Source organism: Papilio xuthus, unplaced genomic scaffold (genome assembly GCF_000836235.2).
Source record: "Papilio xuthus unplaced genomic scaffold, Pxut_1.1 DF824655.1, whole genome shotgun sequence".
Classification (NCBI taxonomy): Eukaryota; Metazoa; Arthropoda; class Insecta; order Lepidoptera; family Papilionidae; genus Papilio; species Papilio xuthus.
Window position 1 is genome coordinate 4,659,569 of NW_013533994.1, and position 20,814 is coordinate 4,680,382.

Below are 20,814 nucleotides of genomic sequence, written 5' to 3' on the forward strand. Positions count from 1 at the left end.
GGAACAAAAGTACTCATCTACCTGACGTGCCAATTCAAAAATGTACCCAGCATATGCTTTGGCATGTTGGTAACAAAAATATTCTACGACGTGCCAACTAATATCTTTTGATCGCTTAACATCAGATTGGATCAAGGTCTTGTATTACTTATTATTAATAAAAAATTATGTTATTAATAATAGATCGGAGTATATAGTTTGTCTAGGTCGCGACTGATGTTTGCCAAGAGGCGGGCAGGAGGGCAGTTTACAGGCGGGCATGCGGAGTGCACTTATCTATGAGTTATCATGGACGGGCGGGGTCAGCGGGCTCGCGCCGGCCTGTTTACTGATCGATACTCGATACTAAGACACGCTCACCACATATGACTACCATTCCTATCGATATCTAATGATATGTCATAACTTGCATATACTTTAAGCTATGTTAGAACCCTTCTGTATGTCAAACGGTTGTTATTCTGTGACTGGTTTAAAGACTTACTTGTATGGCGAAAGTCCCAACAAAATGGGCAGAAATAGCGGCTCCGTCCTAATTTCGGAACACCAGGTTTTTTTTACAGCTGCTGCCCGTCCTTCGCCGACCCTACTCGGGACTAAGTAGTATTATTTATAGCTAAAATCTTAATTTAGCTTAATTTTGTTACTTATAAAACATGTCTAAACTTAATTTCTGTGAATTCATTTACTTATCCATTATTCAATTTTATTTTATTTTTTATTTCATGATTAACAAAATATAAAATAGGCCTTCTTTAAAATTTAGAGATTTGAGTTGGAATAAAGTGCAGGTTTCAGCTCTTTCAGCGTTTATTTAAATGGTTATTGTTATCAAATAACTCATGTCATATGTAATTAAATGCGTAAAAGGGAAGCCACAGAGCGATAAGATAATTAGGTTTGGACGTCGCATGAATGGATTTGTGTCGTTGACTCGCGTGGGCCACACTTTGATTCACTAAAATTTTATCATTTATCTATAGTACGCAAGGTGTGGTAACCTGAACGTTTTTAAGACTAGGGTGCCATGAATCACTAGAAAATAATTGTTCCCATCCCATTTATTTTCACCTATATTAATTTACTATGAAAATCATTCTGTTTTATGTGTACTGACCAGTAGTAAGTCACGATCTAATAATTTCGCTTACAGTAACCAAGTTTCCGAACAAAATCTATACATAGAACATTCCTACAGCACATTCTGAAGGTTACAATTTTCACAAGCGTCTTTGATATTGTTTTAAAAATCGTATCCGAGGCAGCGAAGGCACGGTTATGACTGTCGGCCAGTAACAATACAGCCATCCTCTCGTGTTTACACTAACATTGAGATGTTTTAATAACACTACGCCCTCTGCTTTGACGACTGCTCTACCTATGTATTCAAGGCCTAGTCTAATAAACTGAAACGATCTGTCAGTCGCATAAAAATAATTCTAAATACTATAAACTTAACAAGAAGTTATTTGTCTTACATAAATATTTCTAGCACCATATTCTCATCAACGAGTAATTTAGAAATATACTAGCTTTTTCCCACGACATCGTCCGCGCGGAATTAACAAAAAAAACTTAATTGGTAACCTATGAGTTCTTTTCAGCTTATGTTCTAAATCTATGCCAAATTTTACCAAGGTCCGTTAAGCCGTTCTGAAGACATATAGTAACAAAAATCCAGCCATTTAAACTTTCCCATACATAATTTACAATAATCATTTCGGTTTATAATTTTCACTAAATATCTGAAAAGTTAAGTCATATGTGAATTTTAAGTTCATCTGGTTTTTTTTTTCATATCACAATGCGAGTACGAAGGAGTATTGTGGCAGTCGGGAGTGTCAGTGACATGGCATTGCACAATCAGACCAGTTAACAAGGCACTTGATGTTACGTAATTGGTCAATAGACTCCAGTTGACTGGGGAACTCTAGGGTTGGCGTTATCTTTTAACTGGTAAATAGACTAAGGTGTTTTGTTTAGAAAATATTATAAAGCGGTGACTGGAACAACCATATATTAATAGTTTAGTCTAAGTGAAGAATGTTTGCAAATAATATTGCAAACAAGTTCAATCATAAGCACACACAAATAAGATAGTGTGTGCTTATGTGTGGTGATAGTTCATATAAATATGTTATTGGGATCAAACGCCGGCGTTTTAAATTGGAAATGATTTGAGTTCAAGCTTGTATACATCGAATAGCTAATTATTGTAACCACACATTTGGTGGAATGCTTTTTGTGTCGTCTGCCTACTCCATTCACTATTCTCGCCTTTGATTACAAAAAACCGACACGATTTGGGTTGACATTGGCTAATGGCAAAGTTACGTTTATGTCCTATACCTGTCCTGTCCAAGATAGCTCAAGACTGATTCAAACATGGGTGTGTTGGAACCAAGACGATAATTTGTGATATTTAAAAGCGCCAGCAATATACAAATATCCCATGAAAACATTAATAATCGTATAACACGTTACGTAAAATACCCGTGGCCATAGATTATAAAAGAAATTGCAATAAAAATAGTGAAAATAAACTTAATTACATCAAATAAACTTACTAATACATAATGTTGATAGACATTTTCTTCTATGATTTATTTTCAGCCTAGAATGCGGACGCCACTGAAGTCTTGTGATGTACGTTAGAGATGCGCGTGCGCAATTCATCAGCTGTCACGCTCTAATTAGCGAAATTATGTAGGTGCGAGGGAGACAGATGTTGTTGCTCTGCTTCCGCGTGACGCGAGCAAGTGTGGCTGATCAGCCTTGACCTTGTAGTTACTATCGCACAGTTCTTAAGTAATTCGCAGTGTTTATGTGTAGCGCGTATACATCGGTAATTGATCATTGGACGCAGAACAATGCTCCTAATTGTTAAGATAGGGTATCGTGAATGTTGGCTGCTATCCACACGTGCTATTTTTATTATGTTTAATGTGAAATAACTGAACTACAACGCTGATATTTGTCTATAGTTATATATATTCATGAAGTATTAACACATGGTTAACCAATCAAGGTCAAGTCATAATACTAATTTGGTAATTAGACATCTTCGGTAAAAAGAGCCGATGTCTTAAGTCTCTTCACAATCATTAGGAACTATGTTCATCCTGGGATATTTCTAACTTGCCTCTTATGCGAATTTCGATTTATTATAGATTTTTTTTTCTCTAACACGTCCAAAGGTTCAATTATCACATGCATATGTTCTATTATATTGAGTCACAGTATTCGTAGTATTCAACCCACATACCATCGCACCGTGTACCCAGCTTACATAGTCAGTCAGATAATTCACTCATTATAATAGCAATATGGTAACGTTTTTTATTCTTATTCCAGTAAAAACGTAACTAGCGGTTTGTTCTACGAAACTTCTGCTTGTCGCGTTTTTATGTTTACTGGAAGCGAATGCCTTCGTTACTGACGCGTTTTATTGCTTCATTACTGTATGAAATAACAAAAAATAAACATTTTTTTGCTTAATTTTCTTAGCAGACAAAATCATGTTTTGTATTTCCGTGTTCCCATAAGATTCTAAGAGACCACTCACTTCACATAAAGTCCTATATCCCCGTAGTGGGGCAGAGGACGTCCAGAGCACAGTGGGCTAATCACCTGCTTACTCGAACTTTATAGATTCAAGAAAAGAACACAGTAGATTGTAAGAGATAGTATACCTAAATCATTTAAATTCACCGATTGTTCCTTTCATTGTTTGAATAATCTGTTATTACCTACTGTATTACATAGACGCAACATTTTTCAGTCTTTTGCGTACTACTTATTGGAGTTATTTTGGTTTGATTGCGTGATTCTTGTTTACTTTATATCTTATTTCGTATTAAATAATTAAAAATTGGACCACAATAACAGTTTTGTTCCGATTTCACCATATATTTATTTAAATATAAAAATACAAGCACGCTAGTAAGAGAGTACGTCGAAAACAACTTTCACCGGAGGCCCCCAGAACTGCGTAGTACTAATAGCAAATTCGCGTGGGCTTTTGTGATGTTTACTGCGGTAACTAAGATACGGTATTTATCGGACACACCCCTGTTATTTGCTAAGATAGCTCTAGAAATAAGCTCGTAAGCTTAGCAAATAGTGTAACTGAAAACAAGGAGATGTAAACGAACGCTACAAGGTCGACGCTTACCTATTGTCGATAAATAGCGTAGTTGAATTTTTTAATACTATCATATTTTACATCTTTGAAGTTTTTATTATAGAATTTTTACGTGTATTACACACATACGTTTAACTGCTCATCATATCCTAGTCCTTATCCCGGTCACGTAGGGTAAGCGCAACAGGTTTCGTCTACCAGATTTTATTTTGCCTGTTTTATACAACTCTCGGGTAGCATTTCATTATTTCATCATCAGCTCACTATACATCCCCACCCAGGGGCTCAGAGCCTACCCTAAGTTAAGGGTGATTAGGCCACAGCCAACCACGCTGGCCAAGTGCGGGTTGGTTGACTTCACACATATCTTTTGAATTTCTTATCAGATAGGTGCAGGTTGCATCATGATGTTTTCCTTCACCGTAAGAACGTCGGATAAATGTATATATGTAAATAAATATATATTACGAAGCAAGTATTCATTAATATTAAAATAAGTAATTAAATGACTAATTAATTAAACTACCAAAATAATACTATAAACTATATACTAAAACTAAACCAAATGTATATAATATATGTAAATCGTACATTGGTACATGGCGGGATTCGAACCCAAGACCTGCAGATTGCAAGTCAAGTGCTTGACCACTGAGCCACCGACGCTCCTTTTCTTTATTTATGTAACTTTAAATATTCCAAATTTCTGATGAAAATTATTTTCTATACATTTGTTTATATTTTAACTCATATCAAGTTGTAGTTTAAAGATACGTTAAGTATCCAATATGAAGATTTAACTGCGTCTTTCGCCTCGTCGTCGGAATAATCCCAGGAATGAGGTCAATTAATACGATTTAGAAACATATCTTAATGAATATTAAATTTGTGGCACGCCTCTGTGAGAGTGCCGGGTTTGTTGAACTTGTTGCACATTTCACCGCGAAAGTTGATTATCAAGAATAGAAAATTATATCAAACAATATTATATAAATTGAGTTTTTCACTGATTTACTTATTATTCAAAATCTGTTAAACTCAATAGACTAATTACAACCCGATAATCGAATAGCAATTTATTTGAATTACTTTGAGAGGAAGCACAAAAATGTCTCGTTCACCCTTTAATCGATTGATCACGTTTTTGATTTATATTACGATGTTTACATTTGTTTAATTGCAAGAAAATGAATTAAAAGTACCAATTAAATTGACTTAAGTAAGCAACAATGGATCGAAGTGGATTATTGAGTCCTGCCGTAAGCCGTAGTGACAATAAAAATGTTCAAGTGTATCGAATGCGACAGAGCGGTCGACCTTTGTTCGATTTATTTGTACCCAATATCAAGGACTGAGGATACAGACCCTGACAGCGCTTCAAGCTTCATTGAACTTAATTGACTTAGATTTGTGTTGATAAAGAGTAATTATCTTAACATGTATATAATATAATTTTGTATGTTTATGCGTCTCTAAACCACTAGACAATGATGAAACTACTAGGGTACGAAACCTGGATTAGGGCCAGAGAAGGTTTAGGCATAATTTATATTTTTTATTGAATATTTTCTACTGATATATAACTGTTACATTTTACTATTTATAAAATATCATTAAAACACTAGAGCTATTAGGTTAAAATTAACATTTTTTGCTATTAAGCGGTCTTTATCTGGTTCTATTACCAGTAGATATAAACGTACAGGTGCCTTCAATCAACTACAACACAATATATGCGGTTTTATTTCGAAATTATCAGATTTTACTCTATTATCAGCGCTGTTAGAAGGTTAATACGTCTGTAAAGAATGTTTTATAAAACATTAAACTTTTATACTAAACTAATGTTTGTAGAATTCTTTGTAATTACGATATCGAAATGATAACATTCATGATAATATTCTAAGTCTAAAACAAAGAAAAAATTGAACCTTACTACGAATTGTGACGTAGCAACAAATTATCTTACAGTTGCATAAATATATATTATACTTACGTTACTATTATCTACGCCTGACAGTTTTAATCCAAATATACTTTGTTATCAGTTGCGTAGGAATCAAGATTGTACGATACTAAGACAATATACAATCTTAATAATATTATAAATGTGTAGCTGAAAAGGAAAAAGAGTTAAAATACCTTGATTTGGCTCACGAGGTTACCGCCATGTGGCGTATGAAATCGACTACCATTATTCCGATAGTCGTATCGGTAAATGGACTGATAGCGAAGAACTTCGACCAACATCTCAAGAAGCTCTCGCTAAACAGTTGGATTAAGGGCCCGATACAAAAGGCAGTTATCCTAGAAACCGCGCGCATCGTGAGAAGGTTCCTGTCTCTGCAGCCCTGACCACTGGTTGTTTGAGTCATGGGATTTCGCAGCCGGTGGTGTTCTCTTTTTAATATAATATGTTTTGTATATTTTTTTTATATGAAATGTATTATATTAGAAATGTATATAAATAAATAATAATAATTATAAATGTCAAAGTTTACATGGATGGATGTTTGTTTGAAAATATCTCTGGAACGGCTCAACTGATCTTGATGATATTTGGCATATATGTAAACATAGTCTGGAAGAACACATATCTCTATGTTAGTAGACATTAGATTCTATGTGATAGACATTATAACTTTTCTTTGGGATTATGAAACCCCCGGTATGATCAGATATGTCAACTCTTGTATAAATGTATTTTAGTTCAATTAAACGTCGAAATGAAAACACGAAGATTCCTTTACTACGTATACGAATCGCGCTTATACCGCGATATATTTCTCGCTTATAGAGGTTTCCCTCTTACCTGTGTTTCTCGCTTATGGAGATCATCTGGCTGGACCAACTATGACTTGCTTATCCAGTTTCGACTGCCAACCGACAAGCAGACAAGGCAGGCTAACTTATTACCAGATTTACAATTTTATCGCATAATATTATAGTGTATTGTTCAAATTGCAGTGTTATCTTATTTTAAATGTCTCGTGACTGTATGATAATATTTTATCGTAACGCTCTTAATTTTAAATTGCAAGATACTTTTTGTTTGATTACAAGATAGGAATTCGAAGTGATAAATGCTTATTTTTAAATTGTCGTGTTTATGAGAACTTCTTGATTTAACAGGTGTTGGATATTGTAATATTTCCGTACGAAGACTTTTGTTTTGTTTTCACTTAACATTTATTGTTTAATTACGTGCTAAAGTTATGGACACAAGAAGAAAAGAGATTATCTTGTTCCAAAAATGGATGTCAACAGAATTAAATATAATAATTTTGGAAAGTACGTATATTATTTATTATTGCTTTTTACAACTATCAGGATTATGAGAAAAAACCTTGGTCTCTTAAAAATTTTTTTTATTAATTTTAATATCGTTTCCTGATATTATAGCAATTTAAAGTTGTCGTTTTAAATATTGACGTAATTTTTAATCGTATATGTTGTTGCAATTAGTTTGGTTTTTATTTAATTATTTTTCGTTTTGACGGATAATTTGACCTGCGCTCAAAAGATAAGCTTCGGCCTTAAACTTTGATATGTTTAATATATATTTGAACATGTATATAACGGTGTGTTTCATTAAGATCAGTGATGTGCAACTTTACTCTGAAAGATAAAAAATAAATTGTTATACAGTTTTGAAAATATTACCTACTGTCTTAGGTATCGATAAGTAATCCTCTAACTTTGTGTTTCTGAGACCAAAACCTCCGTTTAAAACATATTGTTATCCCTGTTTTGTCAAAGATAATGACAAAGATGACGATATGTTTTATACAGAGATTTTGGTCTTCAAAACGAACGTTAAATGAGTAGCTAAGCGTATAGTACAGATTAATCGCTGCTGAGTGTGTCAATTAGTGAACATTTTCAATATTTATTTATACATCATATCTTTCTGTATTTATCGGCCATTCGTTTTCAAACAGTGTACTTATCTAGAGTCGAACCTGGTTAAGCGAGAACCTCTATAAGGCAGAGTCATTATCTGCTCCCATCGGACAAATTCTATAAGCGAGAAGCAAGGGTTGTAAAGACCTCTACTATCGAGAAAAATGTCACAGCCCCTAGGAGTCTCGCTTATCCAGGTTGCACTGTATCTTATAACACATAACTGTATATAAAATATCATGTATTTTACCTTAAATTAATTATTTTATTCTAAGATTTAATTACATAAAGGAAAATTCATTATTTATCAATCGGAAGCATCGTATTCCATACAAACATAGTTTTAATTCGAAGAAATCGTTTCGTAAGTAACCAGTAGTTTAATTATGTAAATAACTAAACATTATATATTACTAGCTGTCGCCCGAGATTCCGTCCGCGTGGATATATAAAAAAACTCAATTAGTGTAGCCCACCCATCCATCCACATCACATCCATCTAAACATTCGCATTTATTATATTAGTAAGTTCAATAAAAAGCAGCTTTTCTAGGCATAAATTCGAAAAAAAATTAATAAATAGTATCCTATGTCCGTCTCCTGGCTCTAAGCTACGTCCTCAACAATTTTCAACCATATCGGTATAGCCGTTCTTGAGTTATAAATAGTGTAACTAACACTACTTTCTTTTATATACATATGTAGATGTATAATTTGGAATATATTTTTTAATTTAAACAACATTAAAATATAGAAACGGAAGACAAAACAAGATATGTGCGCACGTGGCTTGCTACGCGGCATCCCACTCCAGGTTTGACAAAATACATTGTGTGTATTTATGCAGATTTATAAATATATAAAGGTTAGGTATTCTGGAAGATGTTCCAGAATTCAGATAAATGGTTATCGTAACCTCATTTTTGTTATGAGACCAAATTTACTTACGTCTTATTTATTAAATCATAAACTATTATTAGTTGTTGTAATTTCAGTATATATGTGTTTATTTTTTTCGTTTTATTCTCTTTATGTATTTAAAATCTAGTGCGATTGTGAATTGTTTTTTTTTTAAATTCATCAGTACTACGACTAGCGCGACTCGCTGTTGGCTACTCTATGTGGAAGTAATGTCATATTGTCGGACTCAGAATCAGTTACATGATCGGTTAGGGCTCCCCTTAGTGTACAATAACGTTTTAAAATGGTCTCAATTTGTGTAGAATAAGGATAAGAAATCTGCGAGTCTATCTTTGTAAATCCACAGTGAAATTAACAATTTGTAAGCATAGGTAAAGTGCATAATATTCGGCTAGCTACCGTAGGCCTGGGTGTATCGTGTGTCGGGTCTGGTCGGCGCTATCTAATCGCCTCTTATCGGGGCCTTGGAGCGCTGTGTGAACGCACGCCGCGCCGCATCACGCCCCGCATGCTCGTCTTACCTAAAATTGATTATAATAACCTCTGTATATTTGTGGCACATATCTACTGTATTGAAACACGAAATGTGGGACGTTGTAAACACCTCGTTTTTTTTTTTTTTAATTTATTATACAAAAACTTCACATAACAAATTAAACATCGGTTAGACAGTAGTACTAAAAACCCACAGGGAAATTCTAATCTTAAATCTTAAAACAAAGGAAAATCGAAAATTACATCAAGTTGGTCTGGTGGATTTATTTTTTTCTAAACTATTTAACTAATACTACGCTTATTTTTAATATGATTTCGATCAAGAGATATCAATCTCTCAATTTCCACAAAATAATAAAAAAAAACTTAAATATCATAGTAATGACGTTCCCCCGTTTACTTAATTTCGACGGTGGATAGAAAGACTATACGGATACGTTTTTATATACAAATGTCTGGTATATGTTGCAATGTGTGTGAATTTATAACAGGAATATTTGCCTTAACTTTAATAACCTTAAATTTTTTTATTCATTGATTGACTTTATCAGAGATCCTCACCGCGTTGTGTACGCTGTGTGAAGGCCATCGCATCGCACATTGCGCTAACAATGATAATTATAGACTAGTTTTTAAAATCAATAAAATATCATTATCCGTATTGTTTTATATAACGTAATATTTGACACATTAGTCGTTGATTTCTGACAACAAAATCCCCGTTTAAAACATATTGTTATCTCTCTTTAGTCAAAAATTGTGAGAGAGATGACGATATGTTTTATACAGAAATTTTGGTAAACAAAGGTAGTTCATGTCTACTAATTGTAACCTATTTTAAAACACTAGCTGGCGTCCGTGATTTTGTCCCCTTATCTTATATATAATAAAATTCTCGTCTTATATATGAAATTCTCGTGTCACAATTTTCGTTCCCATACTCCTCCGAAACCGATTCTCATGAAATTTTCTGAGCATATTGAGTAGGTCTGAGAATCGGCAAACATCTATTGTTCATCCCCCTAAATGTTAAGGGTAGTCCACCCCTAAATTTTATTTTTAATTTTTTAAACAAACACGCGGACGGAATCGCGGCTACGGCTAGTAATTAAAAAAAATCTAAGTAACTTATCCCTTATTCTGAACTGTACGTCTGTTCCAAACATCTAGAAGTTTTAAAGTTGCTTTTATAATATTAATAATTAACGCATATTTATCATCGCAAACATAATATCTGTATTCCGATTGCTTGATTGACTGTAGCCTTAATTAATACACAGACAACCTTGTGAATGTAATCCTAATTGATGTTAAAACTTATATGTAAAGTTTATTATTCATTTATATTTTGACTTCAAAAAGAAGGAGGTTCAAAATGCGCGTGTAGTTTAAGGAACTAGCTACATGTTTAATTTTGGAATAATATCCCGGAGGCCTTATATAGTCCTCTTTCCCTTCCCACCCTCTTTCTTATAAGGAAAGGACGGGAAGTGGAAGTCGACTTTCAGGATGAGAGATTGCATGGAAAGGGAAAACATTTTCTTTCTGTATATCCTCCGTCGATGAAAGGTAGGCAACGCATATGCAATTGCGTATGTCTATGGGCAACGGTCACTTCGCTATTTCAGCGATTTCAGGTGGCCGCTGGCTCGTTTGCACCTTGTGATATAAAAAAAAAATATAATAATAATGTAGTCCCTGGATGTAAAGTCGCGTGCTTTAGATATATTAAAAATATGGGGTAAATAATCTAGTAAAAGGCCTTAAGAATGTATAACTTTGCTTAACGATATCAAATAAAGCATTGATTGAATCGTTTGCAAAACACCGAACAATTGAGCTTATGTAAACATGTACATTATACATAGGTAACCAGCTGTCTTCATAGGAAGGTTCTTACGTAATTCACAACTATGTGTACTTTACACATTTTGCGTATGTAAACATTTAAATGAAAAATGCGGTAGCGGTATGTTAAAATAATTTTATGATGTAATATATATAACATTATACAGACAGTATGTAACATAAAAATATATGTGTCTTATGTACTTAATTTCGGTATTTATACTAACAAAGAAAATTTAATTAATTAATATAAGTATAATCAAGAACGGCCGATATGGCTGAAAATTAGTGAGAAGGTAACTGAGAACCAAGCAGACAGAAATAGGATATTTATTAATTTTTTTTCGAATTTATACCTTGAAGAGCTGCTTTTTATTTAACGTACTAATATTACAAATGCGAATGTTTAAATCGATGTGATGTGGATGGATTGAAGGGCTATTATATATCCACGCGGACGGAGTCGCGGGCGACAGCTAGTTTTATAATATAAGTAAAATCATATTAGAATTTATGATATTATATTAAATAAAAAAGAAACATTATTAGCAACGCACGTACATCATACGTACGTTGCTAATAATGTTTTTTTTTTTTATTATTTTTAAAAATGAATATATTCTGACTTGTTAAAATGGAAGGATTATTTCGACCTATTATAATAATTATATTCTAAAATATACCTTGACAATTAAATACATTACAGTCGGCTCAGTTTTAATGGCACTTTAATAAAAAAACAATTGTACTCGTATGTACGAATAGAATGTGCACTCATTTAAATAACTTAATTTTAATATCAAATTACTTTTTTTGCTTTATATAACAAGACTTATATTAAATGTTATTTAAATAACACGAATAAGATATTAAATATTTTTTTTTTATTTTATAAAAAGCTTATTAAAAACATTTTATATCATCCAAGCAATTTATTTATCTTTACTTAGCTTTTTGATGAAAATTTCGAGATAAAAACCGTTTTAGGTATTTAACTGGTTTATGGGACGTTTCAACCCTAAACCAGTAATGTCTACATTTGCTATTATAGGATTAGGGCAATTTGAAATCATCCAAATTAAATTACTAGATTTGCGGAAATATATATTTTTTTTACCCAAACGTGAGAACACTCGCGAATCTTATTTACGCAGCATATGTATAAAGTCTTGTAAATAATTGAATATGTAAGATAAATAACGCGCATTCGAAGGCTTTATCGTACGTCTGTAAGAGACGGGGTCATTGCCCCCAGCGATTGTACTCTTATATAATATGACTTTCTTATCGTATACAAATCAAAGGTTTTTTTTTCTATTTAAAGATATGTTAAGATATTTCTATGATACTTTAAAATAAATAAAATTTTATTATTGTGACAGTAAAATCGTATAAAATCTTTTTCGTACAAGAAGGAACAAGCTGGTAACCACATCCGACAAGCATTTGCAGGCAACTGCAATTAAAAAAAAACATGATTGATCCCACACTGGAGTAGATAGAATATAAAAAAATAATAATTGTTTTTTTTTTTTCAGGTAATCCAATCGCCTATATGAAGTAATAGTGGTTACTGCGTTGTTGTAAGTTTTTATAAAGATATCATTTTAATTAGATAAAAGGATTATACGTAAAGATAACTTTATAGGTCATGTACAGTCATACATTGTTCTACTTGAAAATTACAATGATTCTCTAAAATTCGTGTTAATGACATATTTAGTCTGATTAGTATAGGGAGAGTAAACAAAACTAGACAACCTTCCCTTCCCACCCTTTTCCAATAGGATAGAATGCTAACATCTATCTATATATATTAAAGAAAGTCGTGTTAGTTACACTATAACTCAAGAACGGCTTTACCGATATGCCTGATAATTGGTGAAGAGGTAGCTTAGAGCCAGGAGACGGATATAGGATACTATTTATTCACTTTTTTTTCTAATATATGCCTTGAAGAGCTGCTTTTTATTTAACATACTAATATTATAAATGCTAATGTTTAGATGGATGTGATGTGGATGGATGGATAGGTGGGCTACACTAATTAAGTTTTTTATATATCCACGCTTACGGAGTCGCGGGCGACAGCTAGTAATAAATAAAAAAATAAATATCGTTTTCTGTTTGTATGTGTTCAAATTCGTATGCAGGTTAATATCCTGTAGACAATAACAAATGGATATTTAATTGTCTGTAGAAAGTCTTACTTGAACAATTAGCCGTCATATTCGTTTCAATGTAAACAATGATGGCAACACTTCGTGCTACACGCAGACACGCAGAGACGCATACACGCACTACAAACACGTTATTAACAGATAATGAAGCCGAGTGGAATTTGACATTTACATAGCTATCGCACTAAGCACCGTTTGTAGGTCTTGTATTCGTACTATGGACCCGGTGGGCTTGATACGATTATTCGTTTAACAACACGCTTCCACTGCACATCTTACATCTTACTAATATTATAAATGCGTACGTTTGAATGGATGTTTCTTTGAAAGTCTCTCCGGAACGGCTCACCGGATTTTGATAAAAATTGGCATAGATGTAGAACATAGTCTGGAAGAACACATAGACTGCTTGTTAAGTTGTTTTGTTATTTCCGCGCGGATGGAGTCGTGGACAAGAGCTAGTCTATCTATATACAAACTGCTGTCTCAGTTATTTTGAAACAAGAAATGCGACAAGTATTACGGTAGTGGAATCCTATCGTAAGGATTCACCCAGCCGGTACAATGACAAGACGTTGAAATTGAAATTTAATTAAAAAATATAATTAGTCACGCTACAAGTGAGTCATTACATTGTGTAAATATTGTGTATATTTTTTTTTATTTCATGAAAAAAAAACAATTAACTAAGAAGTATTGAAATGTAACAAAATCATTTAATGTCATGGATTTCCTTATAGAAAAGGACCGTTGCATTACTATTAAATCAATATTATAGTTATTTTAAAATACTAGAAAACGGAGTTGGCGATTTTCCTTATCAATTATTACAAGCCGTCACCTTTTGTTTATTGATAAATTTAAATTTATTCTCAAATTAAACTTATATTAAGAGTGAACTTTTAATGATAATAATAAAACTTTTATTCAGACACATGGATACAAAACAAAAACACACACACAAAATTCTTCAGGGCACATGTAGACGCGTTAATGAGTGAGCGCGTCAATTAAACTAAATAATAAAATTCATAGGATAATTATATTCTATGTCTTACTGAAGCGATACTAACGGACTTGGTATCATTTCAAAACTTGTTATTTTATATTTTACGTCTGACGCTAAAGTTGTTATTCGTATCGTTCGATTCACACGAAAGTTTATTAGCATATTTTTGCTTTTTAACAATTAAAATGCAAATAACTTCGCTTACGGTTGGAAAAACCATCGACGTAAGAAGTGTTTTTATTCTTATAAATGTTATATTTAATTTCAACGTAAATTAAAAGGCATGCTCAGATTGTTTGGGCCATATTAAAATTGACACAAAGGAAATTTATAACGCGAAGTGAAGGCAGGAGACGAAAAGAAGTAGTGTTATTCAGGGCTGTACTTGACTTATGCCATCTAGAGTATCCTGAACTAAAAAGGTATGTATACTTAGATGTATGCATGTGGAAGAAGCCAGGGTGGTATGTCAGACACGCCTAAATAGGAAACCATGGTCTCTGTCTATCCCACTTAGTTACAGTAAGTTGTTGTTTTATATTGATAAATTTAAACATTAAATATTATATGTACTTGACCTTTAACGTATGCAGAAAATAGTCATAAAATATTGCTTTCAAATTAACGCAATTTAAGTAAACGAAAATATTAATTTACAAGTATGTTATCGCAATTGTTTTCTTCAATATTGTTGTAGACTAAATATATATAATATAGCGTTGCTTCTCTATTAGCATATCTATATGCTAATAGAGAAGCAACGCTATTATATATTTTGGTGCTACATATATATAAACATAATACATAATTTAATACTGAGAATTATTTACGCGACTAACTTTCGCAAATATATTACAATTGTCATTTCTGCATTATCTTTTACGAGCAGTTTACAAATTAAGTAATAATAATTATATAATTTTTATCGCATTCCGGTCATAATATATATAAATAAATAAAATAATATATTATAGATACATAATAGCATATATAAAGCTTGTCGTTCACTCTCTTGTCTATTTAAATAAAGGTTATCAAGTAATGTTCAGTTCAGTCTATTTTTATTACAGAATATAACAATTTGTAGAACAAAACTCACTGTTATGATACATTGTTGTTATTTTGACGTCTAATTATTTTAGTTACCTTTGCTTTCTGGAAGCAAAATCTCTGTTAAAACATATCGTCATCCCTCTCATCATATTTGACAAAAGAGAGATAACAATATGTTATAAACGTGGATTTTGGTCTCGGAAACCAACGATATGTTGTCTAATGAAGTCTGAATTGCACCATATTTATCTTGTTTTGCTCAACTTTTTCTATACGTGTAAAGGTTATATAAGTTTAATAAAATGTATCTTCTTCTCAGACTTTTTAATAAAGCTTTGATTACTAATATCAACTAAGATCTTGTTGTTTACTAGCTGGTTACGTATTCTCATATTTCTTTATTTAATAACCGTGGCTTTCCGAGACCAAAATCCTCGTATAGAACATATTGTTAATACTGTTTTGTCAAAAACATGGATGGATGTGTTTTAGAGATTTTGCTTGTAGAAACCATCGGTACCTTTGCGAATCTATTTACCAAATCTGTAGATAAACCGCTAATTTTGTATCCAAAATCTTATTAACGTGGGTGTACTTACTTGAAATGTATTTAAAACGAAATAATCATAACATACTCCAGCGAATATCTATGTATCGGAGTTAGTTGCTAAGAATTGCTTGTTTACATCACTAGTGTTGAAGTTATTTTTCTGGCCTCCTTTCCCTTCACCAAGTGACAGTTGGGTATGGTAGATAGTGAGGTGAATGACCGTACCATACGCTTGGTACTTCAACAAATATGTCCGTGTTACGTTAGATTATGTTTTTATGCAGTCAGAGAAACGTAATCACGGACCAAAACAAATGCTAAAAATATTTAATTGTTGTGATTGTATAACTTTGTTATTACGCGCTTTCGTAAGTTATTTTCCCTCAGAAATGCGATTTTTCAAGACAGTCATTCTAGTCTACCGCAGTCGGCCACGTGACTGTAATTTCCTACGTTAAACATTAACAAAATCCAATGATTTAAAGAAGATATTATGATGTGAAGAATATAAAGATCTTGTTTATCACAGTTTGAAACTACAAACGTAATTTTGCTGAAATGTGTTATCATACGTTTCCGAAACGTTTTTGTGGCAGTTTTACGTGGCGATCTTGGAATAGTGTAACGTTATAACTACAGATGGCGTCGTGTGGCAAGGTCGGCGCAGACTAAAAATAAATAGGACATTAACACCGTCAACTATTTCTATGCTATTCAAACTGCAAACTGCAGAGAATCTTTATAACGCGCTTATTTCAAGAACTAAGAACATGGGAACAAAAGAACTACGCTGACAGTAAAATTGGTGAGAACGGAGTATCTTTTTTTTTAATTCATAAGTAATACTGTACAAAAATAGATTGTTACTTTTAGATTAAAATATCATTAGAGCTGTGAATTTAAAGGGCAAGATATTTTGGCATTGTTATAAAATAACATTTAGACCACAAACATATTCTTTGTCCAAAATATTTTTGTCTTCACGGGCGATTAAGGTCATTTACTAATATGAATAGTAAGCTGGGAAAAACATTTTTTTATTCACATCTCAATGCATTTGCATGATGCATTTAAATAGTAAGTTATTATAAATGTGAAATTACTAACAAATTCCTTGCGTAACTAAAACTAGGGAAGTTATAATAATAATATAAGATATTCCTCTTTGATACAAGATAAAGCCATGTATAGGTACACAACATTACATCAAAGATTGTTTACTAATTTTTTTTTTAATTTTAGTAATTTAAGAATCACTCACGGCACAATAATCCCAGTTGCTACGAATTGCCTCGTTTGCAAACAAAAACAGCAATGTCGTAAGGGCCAGAAGTGGATATAAAGGGAAGCTTGAGGTGTTTCTAAGATACCCCATGTTTGAAAGATTTCCCTCGATATAAAAAATGGGGCGCCGCAAAAATCTCGCCGAGAGCGCCGGTAATTCCAAATCCGGCCCTGTACAAAGACAATAAATAATGAAAATTGAATGACGTGTCAAAGTATCAAGATACTATATTTTCGTAGAAGCAGTGCATCATCATCAGCTCACTATACGGCCCCACCCAGGGGCTCGGAGCCTACCCTAAGTTAGGATGATTAGGCCATAGTCAACCACGCTGGCCAAATGCGGGTTGGTTGACTTCACACATATCTTTGAATTTCTTCTCAGATATGTGCAGGTTGCATCACGATGTTTTCCTTCACCGTAAGAACGGCGGATAAATGTACATATGTAAATCGGAAATCGAAAAACACATTGGTACATGGCGGGATTCGAACCCAGGACCAAGTAGATTGCAAGTCAAGTGCTTGACCACTGAGCCACCGACGCTCCAAGAAGCAGTTAGCAAAATAATATTCTCTAACATTCAATGTTACAAGTTGGCAGTCTGCCAGTAGCTCTATACAAGGAAATCCAGATGGCATATCTTGTTAAATATCTTTATAGCATTTATAGCCTCTGAGATCGGAAATATTATGCATAATACAATAATGCGTTTGTTCTATGCAGTAACGTATAAATGAAGCTTAGATATTAGTTCAAAGAGACAGTGTACTCGTACCTGTAGTCTAAGTCTGTGGCCAATGGCGGAATATCGGAGTATCTTAGTAATTGAAATGAATGGTCAGATGTCGTGCCCGGTGTTTACTGCTCGGAAACAAGTTTTAGTGTGGCGCCGCACCTGTTGGATTGTAAGAAAACCGTGTGCGTGTTTATGAAAAAATATTGAGTTTTTTTGTTTGATGAAGAAAACACGATTGTTGATGTATCTAGTTCTTAGTGTAATAATTAAATTATTTATAGCGGTGATAGATTTTTAAAGTGAATTTAAGTTTGAATAGAATTTTTTTTGGATAGTAAAATGTCCCTTTCGTTGTGTTATTTTAATGATACGACAGACAATCATTGTCATCAATGACTATGACTGGATCACTGTCAGTACTTCCTTTTAAACATTACTCGAGTCGCTGCAACGTTTACCTGCAGTGTGGCCTTGGCATGAGGCCGACAGCGGCGTCGCTCGCGCCGTAGTTGCGGTTTACCCGCAATTATTTGTAATTAATTTTATGTAATAGTGTTTACTCCATTGCTTTTTGTTCAGTGTTGGAGTGGCCGTCGTCGCGTATGGACTTGCGGGACTGTTTATAACAAGTTGTGTGTTGTGTTTTGTTTTGTGTTGTATTACCCGTGTTTGGATTGTAACGTCTCTACGTGTTCTCGTTTCGTAAGAATGTTTCAATATCTTATCTTAGCCATTATCTTGCAATGCTACTGCACAACAATGTTGTCTGCTTGTACACATAGTGTTTTCCTAGTAAAAGTTAATTTACAATTCATTCCTTGTGATAGTTTCCTTTGCATTTTAAGAGACAGGACTTGTCAAGCATTTCCAGAGTTAATTTAACAGAGTAAATGAAGAATAATATTTTCTAAACTTGCTTGGTTGAGTTCTCGTTTTGTGGGATTAAATTTTTAAGTCAATTCTTATGATAGGCACTAGTGTAATCACACTTTACCTTCACCCTCACGAAAAGTAGCAGAATTTACTTAGTACATCGACAGCTCTATGCCTAGTCTGTTTCTGTATAGTCAAAGCTTGTGATAGATTGATATGGACAGCACACAGTATTAACTCAAAAAACTACACACGGAGATAGTGAAGTCTGAATGAGAATAATATATATTCTATGAAGATACGACATGAACAGGATATTATAGCTTTTAAAAATTACGTAAACTTTGTTGAAGCTTTTATTTTCATTAATTTAATAATAATTATAATTAACAGTTTTATGAGACATGTTTATTTATTATGTTGATGCTACATACATTTACAAGTTATGTTCGATAAGAGTTTCTTTAACGTTATCTTGGTCTGGACGGACTTAGTACCCCATTAGGTGGAATGACGACCTGTGCGGTAGGTCAATGGGTACCCAGTAAATCTCGTATGACAGTATATAAACATTCGCTATATATATACACATAACTTAGAATGGTGGGCAGAGATAACAGAAATTCCTTTTGATAAATCCCGACACACATTTCTCGATTCTTCTACATCAATACATCCATCCATACATACTCGTTTATAACGAATAGACTAACAAGTATTAGCATTCTTGAAAACAATTACACTAATTTAGTTTTAAGCGGTCGCATGCGACTTTTTCAGTGCAAAATTAAAAAGCAGTCTATAATAAGTCCGCGTGCATTAACTTCACCCGTCATAATCGATTGATCGATCCAGCTTTTCCGAAGATTTGCTTAAGACAAAAATATTTCAATTCATGTATAGCTAAAACATTTAGTTCCAAAATGTTTATACACATCTACTTAAAAAAGGGAGGTCCTTTTCTTCTTCAGTGATACAGAAAAAAATATACAGACGATTGAGGATCTCCTACTTTTTGAAGTTAAAAATGTTAACCTAAATATGGGTAGCGTCGTAAAATAAATAATATGTTAAGTACAATAGAGGCCATTCTTAATTAAAGCGCAAAATACTATGTACTTTGTTTTTCGCCTCATAGTGTTATTAAGGTGTTGATTCAATTTAATATATATTTTCAATGTTATTATGTAAAGCGAGATGTAGAAGTATATAATTAAGCATTCACTACGTTGGTTGTCGTTGATTTTTCCAGTCAATGAACGTACTCTGTACTTATGTAACCGGTTCTAACTAGTTACTATTTAATAGTTTTAAATTTTAATTTATATTGTTGACAATATGCACGCATTAGACACGTGAAAACTTCATGTTGTTTACTTTAAAGACATTTATTTTATGAAAAAAAAACTACAGACAGTGACATTGCGTTAAAGATTTCGCCAAAAAAATCCATATCTTTTAGTTATGCATAAATATCCAGTCAAAAATCTCGGTTTCAGTTCTTTTACCCCGCATCATCAACCTGCCCTTGTCCCTCCGGAGAGTCGGCACAATATGTACTACTCCGCCATACTACTCTATCAGCCGTCACTGAATCCACCCCCCCATCCCGACGTCCACACTTATTTTTACCTTGCAAAGATTTAAAATATAAATTACTCAAAAAACTTCTTTAGAATATCTATGTTATAGGCACCTTTTATATTTTGTCTACTTTATCGTAAAACCGCAAAATCCAAAACATACGGTTTTCCTAAAACGATTTACGAATACAATGTTGTAAATTATTCAGTGTGTAAACAAAATTAGTTCTT

At 33.1% G+C, this 20,814-nt stretch overlaps 1 protein-coding gene across 3 annotated transcripts in view; it reads left to right on the forward strand.

Moving 5' to 3' along the window:
• Positions 1–20,814, forward strand: part of NFAT (nuclear factor of activated T cells 3) — a 70,137-nt gene that overhangs the window by 7,321 nt on the left and 42,002 nt on the right. Inside the window, exon 1 of one of the 3 annotated variants that reach the window (XM_013325795.1) lies at positions 18,714–18,829. The exons of the other annotated variants lie outside the window; for them this stretch is intronic. The gene's annotated coding sequence lies outside the window, so the exon portion shown is untranslated. Of the gene's footprint in view, positions 1–18,713; positions 18,830–20,814 lie in introns of those variants that run through there. 3 annotated transcript variants of the gene reach the window in all.